General features: G+C 42.4%; 1 protein-coding gene across 2 annotated transcripts in view; it reads left to right on the top strand.

The window, feature by feature from the left end:
- LOC131109246 (ankyrin repeat and fibronectin type-III domain-containing protein 1) overlaps positions 1–26,351 on the top strand; it is a 132,408-nt gene that overhangs the window by 27,906 nt on the left and 78,151 nt on the right. The gene's annotated exons all lie outside the window — the stretch shown is intronic.

The raw sequence follows: 26,351 nt of genomic DNA, 5'->3' as shown, positions 1-26,351 counted from the left end.
TCCATAGGTATGAATGTGAGTGTGAATGGTTGTTTGTCTATATGTGCCCTGTGATTGGCTGGCCACCAGTCCAGGGTGTACCTCGCCTCTCGCCTGAAGACAGCTGGGATAGGCTCCAGCACCCCCGCGACCCTCGTGAGGAAAAGCGGTAGAAAACAAATGAATGAAACTGGAGGCTAGTTGGTAAGCTTGCAAGGTCACTAGCTTGCTAGCTTGCAGCCGTCTCCAGTCTCTGAGTTGGGCAATATGTTGTAAAGAAAGACTTATAAGCGTGTAAAGGTGACCATATGGGTGTTGTTTCATGACTACATGGCTATAACCCTATTGCAGTTGACCCGATGACTTCCAGACCACTGCCGAAACCTACTTTCTAATTTTGTTGGTATAGGAGTTGGTAATAAATGAATAACCCCATTAGATAGCTATTTCAAAAAAGTGGTTAGGAGCAGCTAACACGATAATTCAACATTTACAGGTCAGAAAATTGGAAAAAGCATAATGTTTAAATAAATAATGTAAAATAATGACATTTTTTTTCCTTTTTTGATTTGTCCTACTCCCAACCTCTCCCAAGGACTTCCAGACTACTGCCGAAACCTACTTTCTATTTTGTTGGTATAGCGGTTGATAGTAAATGAATAACACTATTGGATAGCTACTTCAAAAGTGGTTAGGAGCAACTAACACAATAATACAATATTCGATCAACATTTATAGGTCAGGAAAAAGCAAAATGTTTAAATAATACCTATTAAAATAATAACTTTTTTTTCTTTTTTGATTTGTCCTACTCCCAACCTCTCCCGAGGACTTCCAGACTACTGCCGAAACCTACTTTCTATTTTGTTGGTAAAGGGGTTGATAATAAATGAATAACCCCATTGGATAGCTACTTCAAAAGTGGTTAGGTGCAACTAACACAATAATACAACATTCTATCAACATTTATAGGTCAGGAAAAACCAAAACGTTTAAATAATACCTGTTAAAATAATGACTTTCTTTTTTCTTTTGATGGCCATGATTCCAGACGGGCACCAGACCTGAAGTAGAGTATTAGCATTAAAGATTGAAGAGCTTTCTGTTGTGTCCTGGTCACTGGATCAGGTAACGGGACACCTCATTAGCAGCCTCAGCTGTGTAATTGGTTCTCCTGTGTCACTTGTGCAATTGGATCCTTCCATGGGTCATCTACTCTCTTTGGGAGAACTTTGTGTACAATGACTAGCGCTTCACATGCTTCACATGGATGGAATTGTTTCTAATTGGTTCACCATTGGAAGATACCTTATTCAAACAATTATTAATATTGCTTTGTCATAGTATTACATTGGTTCTTAACCAGACATTGCTGCTTGGATTCGGAGAGCAACTTTATAGCTGAGAAGGAAGCCAAGGAGCCAAGATTTTATACGTCTGGTGGTTTGACTGCTGGTGTTATCATGGCGACTGCTGTGGACCTTATGGCCTGCGGTTGTTTTGGGGTGAGAACACACACAGCTTCCCATTCTAATGGCTGTTCATCTTTTTCCGATTATGTATAGACTCCTCTATAATATCATAACATCTAATACAACAACCGTTACTACTTATAGTAGTACTCATAATACATTTGCTGCCATCTCCGGGAGACGCCTTGTGTGGTCTACAAAAGCAAATAACTACAGGAGGGTTGACGGTAACAGCTGTGGCTGTAGGCAACCTCCTATAGTTCATTTGATGTATGCACTCAGTTGTTGGTGTTAAACTTGCTGCTTTGTTTTCTTATTATATCATATAATATTACACTTTGTACTTTTTGTTTACAATGCGCTCATCAGCTAGTGCTATTCCAACATTGGTTGTGTTGCTTTGTTACTTGTTAATAAATGACCCCGTGGTCAAAGAGAGATAAATTTTCTCCTGTAGTTGCCGGGTGGTTTGTCTACAAAAACAAAACAAAAAACGTTTGGGTCTCTAAGGTCCAAGGTACCACACAATATATTTGATCTCCTCCGCGTCTTTTTTTGACATGATTTAGTCAATAATTAATTTTCTCAGTTTGTTGTGACTACAAGTGGAGAATACTTACGAGAGCTTCCCATCGTAGTCCATCACTTTTAGAACCTTTGGTACTTTTTTCCCCCCTCCCCCTGGTGATAGAGGCAACAAAGAGGAAAGATGCAGGAGCACATCATCAATTAGAAGCTGTGCACTCTGGTGTGCAGTTATTGGATTAAGTGAAGTTGGCTTAAGTCTGATCATTTGTTTATGCATTATTCATACCAAAGTACCGAGGCTGCTGTGACTTGTTAAAAATGGATAAAAAATGCTCTTTAAGACATCCGAAAATACAATAAGAATGCCACTTTGATGGAATTGGATTGGATGATGTTTGCAATGATACTGATGCAGTGTTGTCCATCCTTTTGCTCCTGTCAGCAAAACATCTATGATGTTACTCTGTTACTCCTCCTATGCACTTCCCATAGAGCAGCTATTGGACAATGTAATGTACCCGCAATGAGAAATGATGTGTGCCATCATTAGTGTTAACCACAAGCCGGTAGAAGTACACAGTGTATCATTGCTGTTGATTGAAATGCTGTAAATACATAATGCTTTCGTCACATTTGTTTCCGCCACTCTTGTGTGTTTGCAGTATGACGCTGTTTACGCCGTGACTCATGCGGTGTCTTTATTAAACACAACAAGGGGGAGGCCATTATTCTTTCAAAGCATATCATAAATGAAATGTGTGGTGGGGGGGTGGAAGCACATGACTATTTCTTTTAGCCAGAACCAAAAACAACCACAGGAGATGGCACCAGGGTGCATTTGTAACAAGATCATGTACGCTCACACTCACACTGATCTCAGTGGTGCCCAATTGGCCCAATGACGTCAATGATCTTAAACTCGTGGGCTGCCTGAATGGTTTGTGTGATATGTCACTTCTCCCCCCGTGGTTGAGAGCCCACTTTGATTGGATTTATTATCTCTGTATGGGGAAAACACGGCCAGTGTGATCACACATGCAGAAGCCTGTGCTTAATAGACAGTCAGACATCCTCCGTAGACTGAATTAATGATATCAGTTACCATCTTCCAGTGTTTATAATTCATCAATAATGGATGACAAAGGGTCTACAAAATGATTGTAAGAAGAAAAACACATTATATAAGAGATTAGCCTGTGATGTCATAATATGCACATCAGATGAGTGAATTTAGTCCCATCACAAACTTTGGGTCATACTGATGCTGAACCATACATTTAGACTGCTTCACTTTCAAAGACAACCGGAACCGTACAGTTGAGATCGATTCAATGCCCTGAGAAAACAAACTGTGAATTAATCCTTTGACGCTTCAAATTTGGCTGATGTTTCAAGTTTTGTAGGATTTTAGATTTGTGTTTTTCTTGAGGAGTTTGGCTGAATTCTATGTAAGCTGCTTTCCGCCAATGAAAGCAAAAGTTATCCCAATGGTAAGTCATAATTATGAGATAAAAAGTCATAATTATGAGATAAAAAAAGTTACAATTATATGAAAAAAGTCGAAATTATGAGAAGAGTGGAATTTATGAGATAAGAAAGTCGATATTATGAGATAAGGAAGTCCAAATTATGAGATAACAAGTCAAAATTAGGTGCTGCCTTCTTCATGCGCAGTTTGTATCTCATAATTTTGACTTTTTATCTCCTGATTATTTTTTAATCTCATAATTTTGACTTTTTATCTCATAATTTTGAGTTGTTCTCTCATTATTACTTTTTAATGTCATAATTTTGACTTTTTATCTCATAATTTTGACTGTTTATCTCATAGTTATGAGTTTATCTCATAATTTCAACTTTCTTATCTCATAATTTTGACTTTATCACATAATTTTCACTTTTTATCTCATGATTATGACTTTTTAATGTCATAATTTTGACTTTTTATGTCATAGTTATGAGTTCATCTCATAATTTCAACTTTCTTATCTCATAATTTTGACATTATCTCATAATTTTCACTTTTGATGTCATAGTTATGACTTTCTCATCTCATAATTTCAACATTTTCATCTCATAATTTTGACTTTCACTCATTTTCTACCGCTTATCCTCATGAGGGTGCTGGAGCCTATCCCAGCTGTCTTGGGGCGAGAGGCGGGGTACACCCTGGACTGGTCGTCAGCCAATCACAGGGTAATTTTGATTTTCTTATGTCATAATTTTGTCTTTTTATCTCATAATTATGTCTTATCATTAGGACATTTTTTTCCTCTGGTCTTCCATAAAATTCTGAATTGTATGATGGTAGGATTATTGGTAGGATGGTGGAGCTAGAGATTTTCCATGCAGAACAGCCTAATAACATCAGTAAGGTTGGAAGTTGAGAAGGTTGTTCCACAGTATTATGACAGTGTTTGTGTACATGCAGATCATTAAATGATGGCAGTGTACAGTAGGCATAGAGGGATAGATGGGGGTGGGCTCAGTGTACATAGTCACTTAATTCTCTGATTATAGTCATTAAAAGTTGACCCGGTTGTCATAGCGACACCAGGATGATGATAATAATAGGGTTTTTACCGGGTTGGGGGGTCCTGTTGAACCGTAATGGAAATGTCAGGTTTTATACATTGTGTACTTCAAGTGCACTAGGACAGATGTTGAACGTCTCCGCCAACTTCCAGTGGCCCCAACTGAAACAGGATACAGGAGCGCAGCCTCAAGGCCTTTGTGGCATTAGCACAATGTTTACTCGGGTAATTAGCCTGATGATACGGACAGACGATGGGAACCCCTCCAAGCTGTTTTCTTTCCTCCCTTTCATTTCTTGCTTCTTACCTATCTCACTGTCCTCTTCACTTACCGTCATTACAGTGTCTTTCCTCACGGGGGTAATAGGAAGCAGGGCCACAAATGTCGGGCAGAGGATTCCTGTGGCGACTTGGCCCGAGACTTCCAATTAAATTTGATGTGCTCAAGTTACTTAAACGGCTGCGGGTCCATGCCAAAGTGCTTAAGAAAACTTTCAGCGCTGATTTAGTTCACAAATCCACACTCGGCTGTCCAAGATCAACATTGGAGCGCTGATAGGGCGTGGATTTTCAAATTTGCATTCAGCTTAGCCTCATCCATGGCGAGTAATAAGGCCAGGAATAAGCTAATCTGCTTAAAGTGAACATTTGGAAATAACGTTGAGAAGTGACAGTGGAGTTAGTATGGTATGTTATATTATACTGTGTATATATACATAGACATGTTTACTTTTGTAAGTTGTAAGTTACTTTTTTCTGTGTATTTTATGCCTTTTGGTTTCAGATAATAAAAGAAGACATTTTCATAGTTCATTCATTTTATTCCCCAGCCTGCCAACTATGGTCATTTCACATGTAGCCACACGGTGGCAGCATAAAGCCATGAATGCCTTGGTGTGTATGTGTGTGTATGTGTGTGTGTGTGTGTGTATGTGTGTGTATGTGTGTGTGTGTATGTGTGTGTATGTGTGTGTGCTATCAAGGTGGCAGTGATCTTTCCCTCTGGTGACTCATTCATCCACTCAGGCACCAAGTGCCACTGGAGCCAAAATAAAGTAACATACAATATAAAGATGAATATGGAGGGTCGACATGTTGTGAAAAACAATATGATAATAAAACCACATTTTCTTTCAAATCTGTGTGAGCAGATGCGTAAATTACTTAAATCCATCCATTTTTTCTGCCGCTTATCCTCATTAACGTCGCTGGGTGTTGTACTGGAGCTTCAGCTGACGTTGGGCGAGAGGCGGGGTACACCCTGGACTGGTCGCCACATTCAGACTCATATTCATACCTATGAACAACGAACCCAAGCAAATCAATCTCCTCCATCCAACCCTGTCTTCTGCATCCATGTCTCTCCAACTACACCAACTACCCTCATGTCCTCTGGACATGTCCCAACCATCTCAGTCTGGCCTCTCTGACTTTATCTCCAAGGCCTCTAACATGTAATGTCCCTCTGATGTACTCGTTCCTGATCCTATCCATCCTGGTCACTCTCAATATCTCTCCTCTGGACATCTCAGTCTGGCCTCTCTGGCTTTATCTCCAAGGCCTCTAGCATGTAATGTCCCTCTGATGTACTCATTCTCGATCCTATCCATCCCGGTCACTCCCAATGAGAACCTCAGCATCCTTATCTCTGCTACCTCCATCTGCTTCCTGTCTTTTCCTCAGTGGCATTGTCTCTAGACCAAACAACATGGCTGGTTGTTTGGTCACAAGCCTATTCCTTGATTTGGTCTTTAAACAAACAAAAAAAAACCATTCAGGGTCATCTTACATGTGGGTGAGAATTGTATTTTATTTTTGAATGTTGGTACTGCATATAAATCCGAAGTGATGTTAAGAAGGCATGGGAATGTTTTCCTGCCAGTGGTAACCAAGCCAAAACCATGTAGACCTGCCTCTTGTTCCAGCTCTCCGTCATCGTCCAGCTCAAAGCTACTTGTGCTTTTTAGTGACATGGGAGCTTAGCTAATGACAATCAACAAATATGCATTTTACACCAGGTACCACCTCCCAACTATACGGCCAGTACCCGCATCTTTACAACTGCTGATGCATGTTTGCGCTACTTTGAAAGAGCTTTGATATGATTTTATTTCCAGTGTTGTGTTAAGAATAGAGCGTGCCTTTAGAGTGTAATGCAGGCCGTATGGAACATGCAGCCTCTCCGCAGCTGTCGGCCGCTTTTGATGAAGGGAGCTCTCTGCAAGCCCTTTTCCAAACAGAGGCCTGATACACAGGCTATGCGAGGGCATTTGGCATGCCCACGAGCTTGCTGACTTAGACCCTGCGGAGCCACTTGAGCGCTCCATTTTAGAAGATCCGCCGGGGCCTGCAGCGGCACGAGAAAGATACCTGTTTGAACTTTAGCACCTACTTTGTGTGTGAAGTATGAGGGTCCCAAACCTTTGGAGCAGAGTGTACAACCTGTGGATCTCTTGTAGATGGTGGTCATTTGATGTAACTTTAGCACCCCCATGTGGTACAAATAACAGACTATCAGCAGGTTAGCTATTGCAAAGTAATATTATTTGCAAGTATTTTTATACCATTGTAATAAAAGCTTATTTAAATTTAGTGCAAACATGGATAAAGGTGCAGATGCAAGCATTCATGCATTCAGAGAGGGTGTAGCTTCAAAGTAACATTGCACAATCTTCATTGCCAGAACATGTGTTCCATCTATTATGTCCAATAAAAGTGATGACTGGATCAGGAATATTGATAATTATACACAGTAATCCCTCATTTATCGCTGTTGACTGCTTGCAGACCCGACCGTGATAAGTGAATGCACGGGGAGAACATGCAAACTCCACGCAGAGATGGCCGAGGGTGGGATTGAACTCATTGAACTCGGGTCTCCTAGCTGTGTGGCCTGTGCGCTAACATACTCATCTGCATATGTATATGTATTCAATACATATGTATTTAGAATCTAATTAGGCATGCAAAGGATGGGATGGTCACTTATCAACGCACCGGTACTGTAACTTAGGGTACAAAGCGAGAACTGTAACTTCATTTATGAAATATTTACATTTAAAAAGTATACATATGCATAAAATAAACCCCTGTTCATCACGGTTAAGTGCTTCCAGATCCAACCGTGATAAATGAATTACCATGAAGTAGGAGTCCTACCTTTTAAATAATTCTAAATAAAAAAACAATATTCTTTCTCAGCTATCAGTCCACTATCAGCAGATTCCCACTTCCATGTCTCCTGCGCTCATAGCCTGTCCTTAATCAGCCCACTGCATTTGCACCCCAGGATCCAGCCAGTTGTCAAACAGATCCCTGCCTGTTGGGGTTAGCCTTAAGTGGGCCTGATCCAGGGCCAGAGCCCAGCTTTTTTGGAGTGGTTCTCAGGGTCTAGGGCCCTCAGGCACAAAAGGAGGGCCAAAAGCATTTCTTTGAGAGCTCCAAATCTCCTGTCCCCTCTCCTCCCCTCTTCCCGGGCCTCCTGTCCTCCATCCCCGCTCATACCCCCCTCCAGACTCTCTGTCTGCGCTGACACTGCCTTTAATAAGGAGGAGGTTGGGTGGGGGGGACTGTTTATTTGTGTGGTGCGAGGTTAAAAACTTCCCCCTTAATTGACATTCCGGTAACACTTTCCAATAATGGGGCAAGCAATTTCCTTGAAATTGATGTGTGTCCACCACAAGTAAAAACACCACTTGGAGCTTTCACTCACCCGTGGATGACCTACACTTGTGCTTGCCTTTCTTGTGTGCATCTACACATGTGTGCGTGTCAGCGTGAGAAATTGTGTGACTGCTGTTCCAGCGGCAGCCTCACTTATTGTCGTGTTTGTGGGAGGGATTGCACGGATCAAACACACGCTAATTCACACTTTTGTATATTACAGCTTTATTTGGATACTCACAATTACTAGGCGTGGGCGTGCTGGAGCCTATCCCAGCTGTCTTCGGGCGAGAGGTGGGGTACACCCTGGACTGGTGGCCAGCCAATCACAGGGCACATATAGACAAACAACCATTCAATTTGGAGTCGCCAATTAATCTAGCATGTTTTTTTTAACAACATCCCAATTACAACATTAGAAAGGTATGGAATCAGGGGATTAGTTTTGAATTGGGTTGAAACCTATCTACGTAACAGGAAGTGATATGTAAAGTTAGGAGAGTATACATATGCAAGTTCAAATTTTACATGTGGAGTACCCCAGGGCTCAATCCTGGGACCAAAACTGTTCAACTTGTATATCAGTGGCATAAGACTGAAAGTATTATTTGCAGACGATACTACTGACTTTTGTTCCCACACAAGAGCTAATTTTGGCTATATTAAAACGATGGTTTGATAGAAATAGATCATCTCTGAACTTAAGTAAAACTAAAATAATGCTATTCAGTGATGGTAGAAAGGACATGTACGAGCAAATACAAATAGATGGAGTGAATATTGAAAATGTGAACAAAATTAAATTTCTGAAGCTCATAATAGAAATCAAAAATCACTTTATATTCTTTATTGTTCTCTGAATTCTCTGGAAAAAAATGGCATGAACTGACGTTCCTCATTTTTAATCGGAGACCCCTGCCATGGGGGTGGTATGTATTGTGTAGGGGCCTCTAACAATGTTAAAACTGTATTTGTAAGATTGGAAACAGGTTTCTATGCTCCGACAAGAGAAATATTCCATTCATAAAGGAGGACTACTACTACTACTATGGAAATTCACTTATCACAGTCTGGTCTGGAAACATAACTGCGATAAACGAGGGATGACTGTAATTCTAATGATGCTAACTTAATTAATTTTATTTAATTTTAGTGTAATTTGCATTTTCCACCCATTGCTGTTTTTTACTAAAATGTTTATTTGATTACTGCAACATTTTTATATAGCAAAAAAATGAGGTCATTTTCCTTAGCTGCTCGACACTTGTGTGTGAGTGATAGGACAAAAAGCTCTGATTTGTTTAGGGAGAATTTGGCTCCCCCTGCTGACTTCCATGTATAAATCTGTGCACCTCGAATATAAGACAACATTTTCAGTCAGTATGGTTAAAATAGTTGTCAAAATAGACTGCAGTACTTGGTTTCAGTCAACAGGGGCGCTGTTGATTCTGTTTCCACTCGTTTGGTGAATAAATTAGTACATCAGTACAACACGAATACATGGAAAATGTATCAGTTTGATTCATAAATTTAGTGCAATTAAGACTATTTCTTGGGCTTCATCTGTCAGTTACTGAGTGAATATTCGAAGAAAATGTTAAATGTATGTAATTATGTTATGCTCCTTCTGTGTAGGCATGTGTGTGCCTCAGCAATTATCTTATTTTCAGCTATTTTGTCATGCTATTTTTGACCGGTGTCCGTTTTTCATCCTTGTGCCCAAAAGCGCATTGACTTAATGAATAAATAAACAGCCGTATTTTCATTTTCATTCATGCCGCACACCATTGAGTGACAGTGGCACCACATTGAAATCCCCAGTAGAGAGCCTACAGTCTTTTGGAGCCTCCTCTGCCCTCCTGCTCAGTCAGCGCTGGTGTGTGAGAAAGTGTGCAAACACAAACATCTCCCTGGGTTGCAGACTGCATCCTTGGCCCGCAGGGTGACCGCCAAATAGGACTTGCGGTGCGATGAGTGTTAAACGTGTATGTGTGTGTGTGTGAGGGGTGAGGAGACAGTGAGTGTAAGACGCAGCATGTGTCAATAGGTGCGCGGGTAAGTGTGATGAATATGTGTGTGTGTGTGTGTATGTGTGTGTGTGTGGCTGCAGCAGGCAGACGCTGGCTGGTTCCTGGCCTTGTCATGCTGTCTCCCACACGCCCTCTGATGTGGTTGGAGGCTGCGGCTTTCACTATCGAGCGGGGTGGCCGCACTGTGCACACTCACTGTTCTCACATGTCTGTGTAAACACACATTGCGCACATTGGTATGCAGTCACATTCTCAGAGGACACACACACACACACACACACATGCAAAGATGTAGCGTACAAGCGCAGCGTACCAAAGCGTCTAAATGGACGCGCATACACACACACACATGCAGACGCCATCCATGGTGTTGGTGGGCTCCAACAATATGCGGTTAATTAAATGATATCAAAGACACATGTTGGCAGCAGGCCCATCATACCGGTGTGTGTGTGTGTGTGTGTGTGTGTGTGTGTGTGTGTAATTAGAAGATAAATTGTGCCGATCCTTGAGAGCACTATGTTACATTGGAAGTTAATACCTATGTGTACATAACTGTACACTCATTTTTTTTTTAATGCAGATGTGTTATAAACATAAAATGCAGACTGTAAGGGCCTCTATACACTCTACCGACCCCTTCAGGTCAAAAGGTGAATTGAATATAATGAGACTTGGTAATAAATATAGATAATAAATAGAGAGCCTGCTGTCATGCTATTAATTCAATATAATTGCCACTATAAAGTTAATTATACGTACTTTTTTATACGTTTTGGGGATGTTACATAATCTCCAAGGTACTCCCCCCCCAACGTGATTTTTACTTTTTCCAGTACTTAGGAAAGCAGGACGTGAACAAATGTAACAGTTACTGATTGTAAAAGTACCAGATGGAGGGGTAGGATTTAATAAGCTTTGCTTCTTCCTACTCCTTTTGGACATGTGTAATAAGATGCTGATTTTGTGAGTAAAAACGTATCCCTGGATGATAATTGTCATATCACCTAGTACTTTGCTACGTGATGAAAAAAAATTAAAATTTTTATAAAATAATAATTATTATAATAAATTCATTATTAATGATTATCTTATTATTATATAATAATTATATAATATCTAATTAATATATAATTATATAATAACATTATATAGTAATAATAATAATAATAATAAAGTTTGAAAAAAACATATATAAGGAAAGCAGGAAGTGAACAAATGTAACAGTTACTGATTGTAACAGTACCAGATGGAGGGGTAGGATTTAATAAGCTTTGCTTCTTCCTACTCCTTTTGGACATGTGGAACTGTGAACTGATTATGTGATGCATTCAATTGTAATCTGATGTATGTTCAAATGAAATAAAACCATTACCATTGCGATTATAAATATTTTAAAAGACCTAATGTATATATGTTGCAATGTGAATTTGGTGCAGGCATTTATTTTCCATTTCTTAAAAGATTTCTTAATTTATCTGTGACTATTGCTTGAATCGTAAGCAGGAGGTGTACAATTTGGTGGCAGTCCAACTTAATTGGAGTTCCAAGCATCCCTCATAAACAATGTCCACCTCCCGCCGTCCCTCACTTTTTGCAGGCCTGTCTCTTTAAGGTGCTGTTTGTTTACTTGGAGGCTTAGTTCACTGAGACCTGTGCAGGCTCAGTTGCGAGACTCCTTTCATAGGGGCTCCATTTTGTTCTTAATAAAATGGCACTCAGTGGCCAGGGGACTGGCAGGCACCCAGCTGCCTGGGAAAGCAAAGAATGCCGGCCTTCATTTAGCAACAAACAGCTACTGCCTGAGGAGGCTAGCGGCGCTGCAGTCTGTGTACTGTTGCTGCTTATGTACTGTATGTGTGTGTCGGTGTGGAATGAGGCCACGGATGAAGGAGTCGGGTATGGCTGCTCTGTGCATAGGGTGGCTTTTGTTATGTTATTATTTGTCTGTTTGCGTCTCTGTAGGTTGCAGAAAAAAAACATGCAGTGCCACCTCTCTAAGCTGTCCACCGTAGACTCAAAGTTCTAGTCAATGAAGGGAACAGAGCAGCCATTAAGATGCACAAGCCCTTTATACCTTTGTCTCTTGTAACGCATACAGTGCCCAATACTGAAAAATCAAAGCATGTGTGGGTTCAGTTTTGATATTTTGGATTTATATTCCCATGTTCAAGTCTGGTGCTTGTGTGTCTATCCTAGGTTTACCATAAAAGTCACCTCTCTCGGTGATGCTTTTAAGACAAATCGCAGCAAACAACACCAGAGAAGAGTGGGAAGCAGAAATAACATGTTTTTGTTTTGTCAGCGCTCTCCTAATGCGAGCAGTATGAGCCTCGGAAAGAATGACTCATCCACAACCGGGACTGTTGTCGCCATTGTGTGTTAAAATGATGATTCCGCCACTGTTTATTCTTTATGATGTGGTGGACTGGCATGGTTTTCCTTCCCTTTTGCTGCCATCGGGGGCGGTCTGGGCTGTACATACGTATGTATACCTTGATGCCATATTTGTGCATTATAACTCCCATAAAGCAGCACTGGTGGTGACGCTCTACAGGCGAGATGCTCCAACCATGAGGTCATCTCATTGGATATTGACAGAAATTGCCTTTGGGATTGGAAGGGGGGGTTGGAGGGCAGGCAGTGACAGGCAGCAGTGATGTATGAACAAGCAGGTGGGAGTTTGGCACCGAGGGAGGATGCTTGTAAAGCCATTGTATGGAGTTGTCTGTTCTCTCTTCGTTCAGCTGCTGCACTCTTTCATTAAACTGCATTTCATGCCTTATGTCACACACACACACACACACACACACACACACACGGTATCTCATCCCTCCATCATGCAGAATTCAACTGTCAGAATGAGTTGACTGATTGACACTCGGCGCTCGGAGCAGACGCACACATTGTTTAGCATTGCTGTGCCCCCCGTCGCCGTGGGGACGTAAAGCAATCAGACAGGAGATTTCCCAGAAGATCGCCGCGATTGGCTGCGTCTGTGGCCTGTGCTCTCGGTTTGATCCCATGAAATTAGCCTGAAACAATTGGCCAGTGCCCGCAGCGTGTCTGCGTCTGTCTGTAAGCTGCCACTTCTTTACGTCCGCCACTTGTTTGGCTTTTCAACATCCTTGACACTTATCTCATCCGCACGCTTTCTGATCTTTTGTGAGACGACTGTATTTATTCATCATGGGTCATCTAGCAGCTTAAATAGAAAACAGTACCGGCCATTTCTGATGTCTTTGATAGTGTTGAGGTTGGAGCCAAGTCAGTCTTCCACACACGAAAGAGGATGGCCATTGCTCGGTTGCCACTTTCCATGAAGTCTGAAGAACAAAGTTGCAGGCATTGCAGATGTTCCAGTACTTTGGCCATGAAAACGGGGCTGAATGGTGGACTAGTGGTAAGCATGTACTCCACACAGTCAGGATATCGGGAAGACCTGGGTTTGATTCTCCGCTTGGACTCCGCTTATGTTGGTTTTCTCGGGGTACTCCGGTTTCCTCCAGTTAACTTAACATGTTAACAAGTTAACATGCTAGGTTAATTGGCGACTCCAAATTGTCCATAGGTATGAATGTGAGTGTGAATGGTTGTTTGTCTATATGTGCCCTGTGATTGGCTGGCCACCAGTCCAGGGTGTACCCGCCCGAAGACAGCTGGGATAGGCTCCGGCATACCCACAACCCTAGGTATGCATTCATGATTGAAATGGTTCATAGGACTTTTGTAACTAATGCTAGGAGTTCACTGGGCCGGTGCCAGTTGGTGCCAGTTCACGCCAAAGATTATATGATTGGCGCATAGTGGCGAAAAGAAAGAAAAAAAAAAAACGACTAAAAACACTCATAAAACAGGAAATTAAATGCATCCTCAGGTGTTAAATCTTCCCATTCGGTGTCTTATTGGGTGGAACAAGCTGTTTTTTTTCTTGATTGCGTGCTGAAAAGCTGGAGAAACAAGCGTCTCGCTGATATATTGGCTGCCAAATTATTTTTTATTTTTCACCTTTGATGACTATGACTCGTTGAATACCTCTCTGGTTTATTGCACATTTTTTCAGCGACGGGATGCCAAGCTTTTAAAGCGCCTCTAATGACCCAGCAAACACATATGTATGCTGGACACTTGCTTTGCTACACACCTGTCATTACTTAGACATACACACACAATACACACCCACATATGCCCTCGTTATATTTCCAAACCAAGCCACCATAATCAAACCATCAAAGGCGTCCATACACACATTAAACACACTCCCTTTCAGCCTTATCTTTTTTCTTTTTCTTTTTTTTTTTTTTTTTTTTTTTTTAGAAGATCAGACTGCATCCATTAGGGCTTTCCAGTCACTCAACAACCCAGGCAAGGCGACACGCTTGTCGCTCAGTGGCGGCCTAAGGGAGCACGGCTTCCATCTTGACAGATATGTCTTGCTAATGTTCCCCGAGAGAGGCCTACCTGCTCGCTCGGTGACTGATGCACAGAGGGACACTACAGAGGGTCACACAGGGAATCATTCTAGCGTCAATTTGTGTATTTGTGTACCAAAGACTTGTAGTTCCTTGGTTACTTATGGTTTTATCTAATGTAGGGTCAAGGTCCTTGTATGAAAACAAAAAAAAGTCTTATCTTATATTCGCGGTCAAGAGATGTATACACATCAACGGGTGGCGCCAAATGACTTCTCCACAAGTGAATTCCTGAGCTTTTCTTCCTGTCACTCACACTCACATGTGACTATAAATGTTTTTATTTGTTTGACTGATTGATGTTTTGGATTTTATGTAAAATATTAATTCTTTCCAAAACGGGTGTTGGACAAATATATACGTATATAGTGATATATATATATAGCACATCATGACTGGTTCAAGACTCTTCATCCTTGTATTTAGCAAACATCAACTGCTTGTATTGTTTCTTGAATTGACTCATCGTTGTGCATTGTTTGTAGTTGGAAATTGATGTATGTGATGTAGTAGTAGTAGTAATAAGGCAAGACAACCTTATTTTCTTAGCACGTTTAACATACGGGGATATTCACAAAGGTTCTTTCTTGTGATAGTTAATTTTATATATGAAAAATATATGAAAATAGCCAAGAGCTACTAATTTATTTTCATAGTTCATTTCAAGCCAAACAAAGCCAATATGCTCGTCCGGGAGGCATCCAGACGAGATGCCCGAGCCACCTCAAATGGCTCCTCTCACTGTTGAAGGAGCCACCCTACGGAGGAAACAGCCACTTGTTTCTGTGATCTCGTTATTTCGGTCACGACCCAAAGCTCATGACCATAGGTGAGGGTGGAAACGTAGATCGACCGGGAAATTGAGAGCGTTGCTTTCAGGCATATAGCCCTGGACACCACAGCTCCTAGGATCACTCGGGTACTCAACCATTTAAATTCAAATGAATAATATAATCATTGGTTTTTGATGAATTACGTGCACGCTCATTTTGTGTTGTCTTTTTACCTTCGTAATGGTAACCTAGCGTGGTACAATACCGATATCGGTATGTGACAGGAGGAGCAAGAGGGAGTGGAATTTGAAACATGCCGCCCTCCTCCCTGTCCACAAGTTAAAAGCACATTCATGGAGCAATTTAATGAGATACAACAGGGAAAACGTCACAGCGATGTGAGCAAACAGAATAGGGGGAAGATTCTATGGGCCCCTGTGCCCTAATTGGCTGACTGACTGCAGAAAGACAACACTGTCTCTCTTTAATGTGGGCGGGGTGAAAGGTCACTGTATTGCATTTGTAAGGTCAGCGGGTGAGGTCGCGCTCAGCTCTGGGCCTTCCTGCCGCAGACAGCTAGGTCATGCCACCTACATAGAGCCCAATTATCCCTGCCAACTAATAACTGCTCGCCTCGTTCCACTGCACAGCACACACTCACACGCAAACACCCCCCCACCACCACCACCACACACACACACACACACACACATACACACACACTCTGGTGTACAATGTCTTCCCTTGCTTGTGTCTCTTGACTTCTCGCAGCATGAAAAACAATCTTCATCCTTTGTGTTATGCTAACTTTTATGAAATGAAGTGATTATAGGGACTTGGGTACTAGAAAGGAGTGTAATAGTGTAATTTTCCTTGGCTAGACCTTCTGCTAGGCCTCACACAATATTACATGTGTGGTTAGTAGCTCTGCTGTACATACCCCGTCATCTACTGTTGATACATATTGTTGCAAGGTGTACAAGTGGTTAGCGTGCAGGCCACACAGCTAGGAGACCCGAGTGTTGCATGTTCTCCCCTCGTGCATGCGTGGGTTTTCTCCGGGTACTCCGGTTTCCTCCCACATTCCAAAAACATGCTAGGTTAATTGGCAACTCCAAATTGTCCATAGGTATGAATGTGAGTGTGAATGGTTGTTTGTCTATACAGTCCCTGACAAAAGTCTTGTCGCTTATCCAAGTTGTAGGAACAACAAATAATAACTTGACTTGTAGTTGCTCAATTGGAATCAGGAATGACTTATATGAAAGGCAAAGCCCTCTAGATTATGCTTTTTATATAAAAATAAAGTTTTGTACCATTCATTGAGTTTTAGCATTTAATTAGGACATAAAGGTCAGATTTTGCTTGGACAAAAGTCTTGTCGCATACAAAAAAATGTAGAAATAATACATATACTTAATGTTGAATACACAAATATGCTACAATAACATCAGAACATAAAGTCATTGTACCTTGGAAAAAAGAATTAATATTGTGTATGGCTTCCATGAGCTTGGAGGACTGCATCCATACGTCTTGGCAATGACTCAAATAACTAATCTGGAATGGCCAAGAAAGCAGTCTTGCAGGACTCCCAGAGTTCATCAGGATTTTTCGGCTTCATCTTCCAAGCCTCCTCCTTCATCTTACCCCAGACATGCTCAATAATGTTCATGTCTGGCGACTGGGCTGGCCAATCCTGGAGCACCTTGACCTTCTTGGCTTTCAGGAACTTGGATGTGGAGGCTGAAGTATGAGAAGGAGCGCCATCCTACTGCAGAATTTGCCCTTTCTTATGGTTTGGAATGTAATGGACAGCGAGAATTTCTTGATATTTCAGGCTGTTGATGTTGCCATCCACTCTGCAGATCTGTCGCACACCCCCATACTGGATGTATCCCCAAACCATGATTTTTCCTCCACCAAACTTGACTGTTTTCTGGGTGAATCTTGGGTCCATGCGGGTTCCAACAGGTCTTCTGCAGTATTTGCGGCGATTGGGATGCAGTTCAATGGATGATTCGTCAGAAAAATCAACCTTCTGCCACTTTTCCACTGTCCATCCTTTCTGCAAGCTGTGGGCCTTGGCAAATGCAACACGATTTTTTTGTTGGCTGTTGATGGCAACATCATATCAAGAAATTCTCGCTGCCCATTACATTCCAAACCACAAGAAAGGGCAAATTCTGCAGCAGGATGGCGCTCCTTCTCATACTTCAGCCTCCACATCCAAGTTCCTGAAAGCCAAGAAGGTCAAGGTGCTCCAGGATTGGCCAGCCCAGTCGCCAGACATGAACATTATTGAGCATGTCTGGGGTAAGATGAAGGAGGAGGCTTGGAAGATGAAGCCGAAAAATCCTGATGAACTCTGGGAGTCCTGCAAGACTGCTTTCTTGGCCATTCCAGATTAGTTATTTGAGTCATTGCCAAGACGTATGGATGCAGTCCTCCAAGCTCATGGAAGCCATACACAATATTAATTCTTTTTTCCATGGTACAATGACTTTATGTTCTGATGTTATTGTAGCATATTTGTGTATTCAACATTAAGTATATGTATTATTTCTACATTTTTTTGTATGCGACAAGACTTTTGTCCAAGCAAAATCTGACCTTTATGTCCTAATTAAATGCTAAAACTCAATGAATGGTACAAAACTTTATTTTGATATAAAAAGCATAATCTAGAGGGCTTTGCCTTTCATATAAGTCATTTCTGATTCCAATTGAGCAACTACAAGTCAAGTTATTATTTGTTGTTCCTACAACTTGGATAAGCGACAAGACTTTTGTCAGGGACTGTATGTGCCCTGTGATTGGCTGGCCACCAGTCCAGGGTGTACCCCGCCTCTCGCCCGAAGACAGCTGGGATAGGCTCCAGCACCCCCGCGACCCTCGTGAGGATAAGCGGTAGAAAATGAATGAATGTTAACCGTAGTTCAAAGGTCACGTGAGTGCAACTGTAGCGCACATAGCCATGCTATGCTATGCTACATTATCCGCAAAGGTTGAATCAAGGTAACTTTGGCTCTCCTTGAAGACGTTTCACTTTGAATCCAAAAGGCTTCTTCAAGTGTGGTGTGATCCTATTTAGCCTGTCTGGTGGCAAAACCTGTTTTGGAGCGGCCACTCTTCCTATGGAATGAGACAATCATTGGGGGAGAGATTCAAGCAGCAATTTAGTATTGCTTTGTAGGTATTTTGCAGTGTATTCGCGTTAGCATACTATAGTAAGTTCCATTTCCTCTTCTATGGTTATCACACTTTTCTCTGTCCATAGTGCTTAAGCTTTGTTTGTATTCTAAATTGTATAATAAGCATATTAGTATGAACTTTGCTTTTTGTCTTTTTCCCTAATATTTTAATTTATTATTATTATTTTATAATTATTTATTATATTATTATTTTTATTATGGCATTTTGTGTATAATATTTTTTTATTATATTCCCATAATATTATATTTTTTCCCCAAAAATTCCAATTTAATTTTGTTTTGTTTGTCATAGTATTCTGACTTTTTAATATGACATCTGTGTATTCGGTTACTAAAATTGCTTCTTTTCTCATAATATTGCATTTATTTTCATAATTACAGCAGCTTTTCCCAATTTTCAACTATTTCAGTTCTTAATTACAATTACAACTTTATTGTCATCATATTGTGACTTTATTCTGGACTTTTTCTTACACCCTAATCTCATAATATTCCAACCTAAAAATGACATATTTTCTTGCCTATTTCAACTGTATGCTACTAAAATAACATTATGTTGCTTTTGTCCTTGATTGTACTTTTGACCACTGTAGTCCTGTCTTAGAAGCGAATCACAACATCTTTTGCTGTCTTTTATTCTGAAGCAGGACCAAGTTGAAGGTGTAATTTCCATCACTATCTCGTATCATAATAGCTCACCGTATTATGAGAGTCACACGACCTAATCAGTCCTGTATCAAAGCCCACATGCAAGAGACAAAGTGAGGATTGCCAGCGAGGGGAGATATTTTAAGGTGCGTCTCACCCTGACTAATGCCCCCTTCAGTAAGGTGGAATGGCACATAAGCTCCATTAATACAGGAATGAGTTGAATTTAGCTCTGTCTGTCGCGCACACATCGCCCCCCCCCCCCCCCAACCCCACCCCAACCGGCTTTCCATGAAGTGTGCGCACAACACTTATTGAAAAGCTATGTGCCAGCATGCCACACCCACCCGACCACCACCACCACCCCCCCGCTGCACACTCCTTTGTTCTCTAACTATAGCCACAGCCGTGCCAAGGTCCCGGCGACTTACATATTCCACTATAAAACAAGTGATAATGAACATGAAAAGCACCCCGCACTGGTAGTTTGACCGAGCAGCTAAGCACTCCCAGCCGTGTTCGTACACACGCAATCACCGTAAAGATACATTAAAGGCATATGCTTTCTGCAACACAGGTGCATGAAGCCCTGAATCCCTGCACCCCCGCATCACCCTCCCAGTGTGTGCATCACTTTGACTGCAAAAGGGAAAGTGTGGAGAGAGGGGATGAGAGGTGTCGAGACCCGGGAATGGAAAATGATTGATCCGTTTTAAGGGGCCTATAAATCCCCCCACTGATACGGGTACAAATGGGGGCATGTCTTTCCTACCTGGCAACCCCACAGATATTTATAACGTCCTTGACAGAGCCTTCGTATACATGACAGGTTTAGTCGTCTTTGTGCTTTGTGTGGTGGCTTCATGAATGTTGCTATTATTGTCTGCTTGCTGCTATTGATGAGTGGTGAGCTGTGTTTTTTTTTTTTTTCTCTCTCGGTAAACTGACTGAGTGAGCAGCGTCCATGTAAAGGTTGCCTGTCCCTGGCGCTCCCTGGAGTGCCAAGGCAGCCAGGCCCCCTTTGACCATGGCAAGACACACACACACAGACACACATTGACGTGTACCCCCACTGAGCACCCCACAATGTTGTGTACAAGTTGAGAAGATGGGAGTTTGTATGTGTGTATGCGCAGAAGGGGAAAGGGACAGGGGGTGGGTGTCTATCCCCACACACACAAGTTGCTTAGTTTTTTGGAAAGTCTCTGGCCCACCCAAGAGGAAAGGAGGTTGTGCTGGTGGCGGTGTTGCTGCTGCTGCTGATGATGATGATGATGGGGGGCTGACCGACCAACCGACATACGATGGCCATGGTGGGAACAAAGCCTTATTTCAAACTTGCCAAAAACAAGGGTCTTTATGCTGTGATGCAGGCCGCCCCTCCCCTCCCGTCCTATGTAGCGAGATGTTATCGCAAAGATGCAATATCCACCTCGGCACAGGGCCGGGGGTTGGGGGGTGGGGGGCAGCATAGGGCTCCAGTGTTACACTAAGTACCCCGGGGCACTGACCTCACTAATGAAGTCTCCCTTGGCTGCTGCAGACCACTACTGTACCCTCCTTTGTCTTCAATAAGGGGGGGGGGTCTCAGTTTTTTTTGGTCCTGCTATTCTGGCCATAGGAAGATTGTAGTGGAACGTTCAAGTCACACACAAAGTTAATTAATTTGTTGCTGTCATCAAAAAAAGTTAACCGCCATATAATACTGTATAACTCAATAAAACCAAAATAAAGTAAAAGACGCCTGACAGCATGTAAGCCAGTCATCTGAGAGTGTCAGATGCAGGAGCAAACTTTATTTTCTTTGCACTCGTAACTGGAACAAAAGGACATCCCAAAAAAAAAAAAAAAAACGCAACAAGATGGTTCTTCCTACTTCCTGGAACGTCGATCAAGCGGTAAATTGAGAGTTTAACTGCGACAGACTGATGTGTCACGGCAGACACCGCACCAATTCGCCTGTCGATCTCACGTTCCATCCTTCCCTAACTCGTGAACAAGACCCCGAAGTACTTCGACTCGTCTACTTGGGGCAGGATCTCGTCCTCGACCCGGAGATGGCACTCCAACCTTTTCTGGGCAAGAACCATGGACTCAGGAGACTTGGGAGGTACTGATTCTCATCGTATTTGCTCTCACCATTCATCTCGATGCACGTCTGTCCTCCATAGATTTCTTTGAAGTCCCTGATTTACGATCCGCCTGCCTCTTACAGTCCGTTTGGACTTTGATGTTTTGCTGTTATCTAACCACGGAAGCCTCCCTCTTTCAAGCCCTCTCTCTTGACTTTTATATGTGGCCTTGAGATGCATTTAGAGCTACTCGGGGGCGGTGGGACCACAAATCAGTAGTAGGAAATTTGATTTTGCAAAATGGATGAATAAAGCGGATACCCAACATTCTTGGATGGATATTGTTGGCTTGCAGGGAGAGGATTAGCTTCATTTGGAAGCTGGGATTGCTACATCAGCTTCTGTGCCTCTGTTGGCTACTACTACAAGTTTCATTCATTCATTTTCTACCGTTTATCCTCACGAGGGTCACGGGGGTGCTGGAGCCTATCCCAGCTGTCTTCAAGCGAGAGGCGGGGTACACCCTGGACTGGTGGCCAACCAATCACAGGGCACATATAGACAAACAACCATTCACACTCACATTCATACCTATGGACAATTTGGAGTCACCAATTAACCTAGCATGTTTTTGGAATGTGGGAGGAAACCGGAGTACCCGGAGAAAACCCACGCATGCACGGGGAGAACATGCAAATTCCACACAGAGATAGCCGAGGGTGGGATTAAACTCGGGTCTCCTAGCTGTGAGGTCTGCGAGCTAACCACTCAACTGCCGTGCAGCCAACACAGTACAGTTACTACACTACATCTTCTCAAGGGACAATACCATACAAATGAAACTTTGATATCCTTTAGAGTAGTCTGTGTACAGCTTGTAATGTAGTATATATTTACTATCCATTGAAGATGACTCAACACACAGCTGTTATCGTCTAAATAGCTGACAACAGAAAATTGTGTCCTGCCTACATGGAAGCGTCATGGTCTGGGGGCTGCATGAGTGCTGCCTGAGTGGGGAATTACTGCAGTTCCTTGAGTGAAAACGTGAATTCCAACATGTACTGTTACTTCCCAGAGCAGGGTATAATCTCCTCAGTTTTCCAACATCTCAAGCAAACCTCTGGCTTTAAGTAGGTCCCCACGATTTAGACATGAGTGATTGTCAATAGCCACGTTTACATGGACCCAAATATTCCAATTCCATTCAATTCATTTCAATTTGGAGTCGCCAATTAACCTAGCATGTTTTTGGAATGTGGGAGGAAACCGGAGTACCCGGAGAAAACCCACGCATGCACGGGGAGAACATGCAAACTCCACACAGAGATGGCCGAGCGTGTTTTCTATTGCCCCCTGTGTTAAAAATGGCTGCTGTATCGTGAGCGTTGTACGCTCATTGTATGTAAACAGTTTGCAATAAGCTGATAGTGGAATCACTTTATATAGCCATCATATAGTATGGATCCCCCATCGTCCCGTTTTGCTCCTACAAGCTGTCAGCGGTTCCTCCCATTGGCAAAGGGGTGTGGCACCCATTCTCTGTGGCACCACAAGCCAAAAGGAGCAAGTCTCTCTAAATCCACAATGCCTCCGCCTCCAGAGAGCCAAAGTGGAAAGTTTGCTTTTTCACCCGCTGGGTTAGAAGATGAAAGGGCTTTTTGGATGTCATGGGTCTATGAGGTGGGCTGAGAGTACTGGGCGGACAGGGTGGGGGGGCTTATATCTCTTTATCCCGTCTGGCGTGCTGCGACTGGGCTTGACCCACATCAGCTGTTCGCTTTTCTCCGGCTGCCAGTCACTGTGCGGCTCAAAGATGGGCTGTCTGCTCATGGATTACCTGGGCCAATGCCCTTTCATTCCCCTTTGCTCTGAATACCCAATGCCTAAAAGCCCTCACCTGAGCACCCTGCGGTGCAGTTATAAAAAAGATAAAGGGTTCTGAGGAGGGTCGAGTGGAGTGGGGCTGACTTGGAGGGGTGAGCTGCCACTGCGGTGGTGTTTATGGAAGAGAGCCAGGATTAGTCGACGGCTGGTGGTTATTGATTCAATTTGGGATGCTTTTTTATCTGCAAGCCACTAAGGCCGGCGGACATGCTAGGTTCCCGCAATGGGCCCCAATCTCTGCTGGTTATGAAAGAAATATGCCTTTGGTGGTGGAGGTGGTGGTGGAGATGCTCAGAATGCCTGCACCACAGCAGTGGAGGCATCTGTCGTGTGTGTGTGTGTGCGCGCGTGTGTGTTTGTGTGTGTAGGCCTGAGACGGCGCTGGGATCAGTGCGGCTCTGCATGTTGGCTGCAGGTTATAGCTGGTGCTGAGAGGAGAGAATGAGGCGGCATGCTTTTTGGTATGCAGCTATAATTTGCACTGCTGGCTGCATGCGGTGTATTCAAACTCAATGAGCTGTGTTGCAAATTTGATAAAAGATGGTCAGCATGGGGGGGCAACATGGGGGGGGGGGCAACATGATTGAAGTTGCAAAGATCTTTGGTTAATAACATAATAGATGGAGATTTATGGTGTGTTTACAATTGTGGTATGGCATGCTGGTTCGGACCAAAAATAAAATATATATATACAGTATTTGGCGTCACACTGGTATTTTTGTGAACAAACCAAAGCCCGCAGGAAAGAGCAAGGACATGCCTTAGGACAAGGGTGGGCAAACTACGGTCCGGGGGCCACATGCAGCCCACCAAGCGTTTGAATCCGGCCCACCAGTTGCTTTCAACTTTTAACATACAAACTGGCAACATGACTTGCAAGTCAGATGTCTTATTGAGTAAAATGAACAACAAAACTGTAAAATGAAATGAATAGTTTGATGTGGTCTGATGTTTAAAGTGCTCCTGGAAAAAAAAGCGACATGAGAACATACAGCTGATAGTATAACACTTTTACAGATAAAATTAGACAAATAATTCAAGGAAAATTATAAGCATAAAATAGTGTGTGTGTGTTTAAATATATGTTCTGGTCCCCCGGACAATTTTGTTAACTCAATGCAGCCCACGAGTCAAAATATTTGCCCACCCCTGCCTTAGGAAGTGACATAAATGTCATGATAAATACAACGTAAATAAATAAATTAAATGTTATGAACTAAACTATAAACTAAAGTGCCATCATTATGTCATTATATGGTCATATCATATGGTCATATGGGCATTATTAAAAAAACAAAAACAAACAGTATTATGGAAAGCAGGAAGTGAACAAATGTAACAGTTACTGATTGTAAAAGTACCAGATGGAGGGGTAGGATTTAATAAGCTTTGCTTCTTCCTACTCCTTTTGGACATGTGGAACTGTGAACTGATTATGTGATGCATTTAATTGTAATCTGATGCATGTTTAAATGAAATAAAACCATACCATTACCATCTTTTAGGTTGAATATATAGTATAATATATATATATATATATATATATATATATATATATATATATATTCTTCTTTTAGGTTCTATTCGGACTTGGGACACTATGGATAGATTCCGGATGTCCATACACACACAGAACAATGAACAACTCGTATATGTGCTGTCCTTTCAAGCATTGTGCTGTACGCTGAACAGGCTTTCTGTTTATTTGGCGGTCAGAGACACTGTTGAATCCAAGAAAGATGAATATGCTAAGGTAGCGAGATGCAGAGCAGAGAATCAGCACTTCCGATGCAATTTCGTTTCTATTTTTGTCATTTTTGAGAGTGATTCAGTTCTTTTACAGTACCCCTCCCTCGCTTACTTATGTGTTTATTCTGCCATTGCCTCTCGCAACAGCCATCTCCAAATCATGCGCAGACAGATGGAGATGCCAGCCGTTCAAATAGAGACGGCTCGGGCAGCGTGGGTGCAGGGGAGGCAAATCGTGGACAGTGTCCCCACGTTTGATGTCCCTCCCCGGGGTCTAATGCACACTGTCACCCCTCTAGATGGTGCCGACAGATGGAACCTCGAGACACCAACCCAATGGGGACAATGACACAGAAATATGAAACAGAAGGAGGCATGAGTGAGGAAGACGGATGGCTTGATGAGTGGAGGCTGGTTTAGTGAGGAACCGTGTTAGAGGTTGGGTTGTATTTTTGTTGCGTATCTTTCACGACTTGACTTACATCAGGCAGGAACGACATTAATCGGAAACCCATTTATTTTTGTAAATGTTTCGAAAGAATGTCAGCCAAGGATTTCGGTTTACATAACAGCTTGAGGGAAAGGATCTAAGCAGTTTGTAGCAAATCATCTTGAACCCAATGGTACTGTGGTACCCTGAGACACAGAAAGATCATTGATGATACTGACACTGATGTATTGTAGCGTTCTACAGGTGACCACTAGAGGCTGACAAACTGCTGTGAACAGTGACTGCTTGCCACAGCAATGAGGCTGCTTGTTATTCCTTTTAGGTTTTATGTGTCATCCAGATCCATTCAGGCACAGAGCATTCAGTATCTCACAAAAGCTCGTACATCCCTTACATGTCAGCCAGCGTATCATACTGTCTCTCTCAAGGGACAGTACTATAGAAATGAAACGGGAATATACTTTAGAGTAGCCGGTGTACAGCTTATGTCGCTGTCCACTGAAAATGATTGAACACTAGTGGTGCCGTGGAAAAGTATGTGATCGTCATATGTCAATCAGTGCCAGTCATTTGTAGCTAATGTGTTGGGTAGTCAATAGCCATGTTTACATGAGGAGTTTTTCTCTTTCCAAATGACCTTTCCGAAAGCAATGGTATACATGGAAAGGAATATTCCAATGGCGTGTCTCCATGCGCCGCTATAATCAACCAGAATAGTCAATGGGGCATGTGCAGTAAAGCGTAAACACCAACATCACGTGATACCGACTTCCTCCAGTTTTTCTTTCACTTGTTGGAATAACTCCGTATTGACAGTTTTTCCTTCGTCCAGAAATTTAGTTTGAATCAAAAACAAACTTTCCGCAGAAGTCCAGTGC

This window comes from Doryrhamphus excisus, chromosome 22 (assembly GCF_030265055.1).
Source record: "Doryrhamphus excisus isolate RoL2022-K1 chromosome 22, RoL_Dexc_1.0, whole genome shotgun sequence".
In the NCBI taxonomy this organism is placed as follows: domain Eukaryota; kingdom Metazoa; phylum Chordata; class Actinopteri; order Syngnathiformes; family Syngnathidae; genus Doryrhamphus; species Doryrhamphus excisus.
The sequence above is the reverse complement of the archived record's forward strand: the minus strand, read 5'-3'. Positions and strand labels throughout refer to the sequence as shown.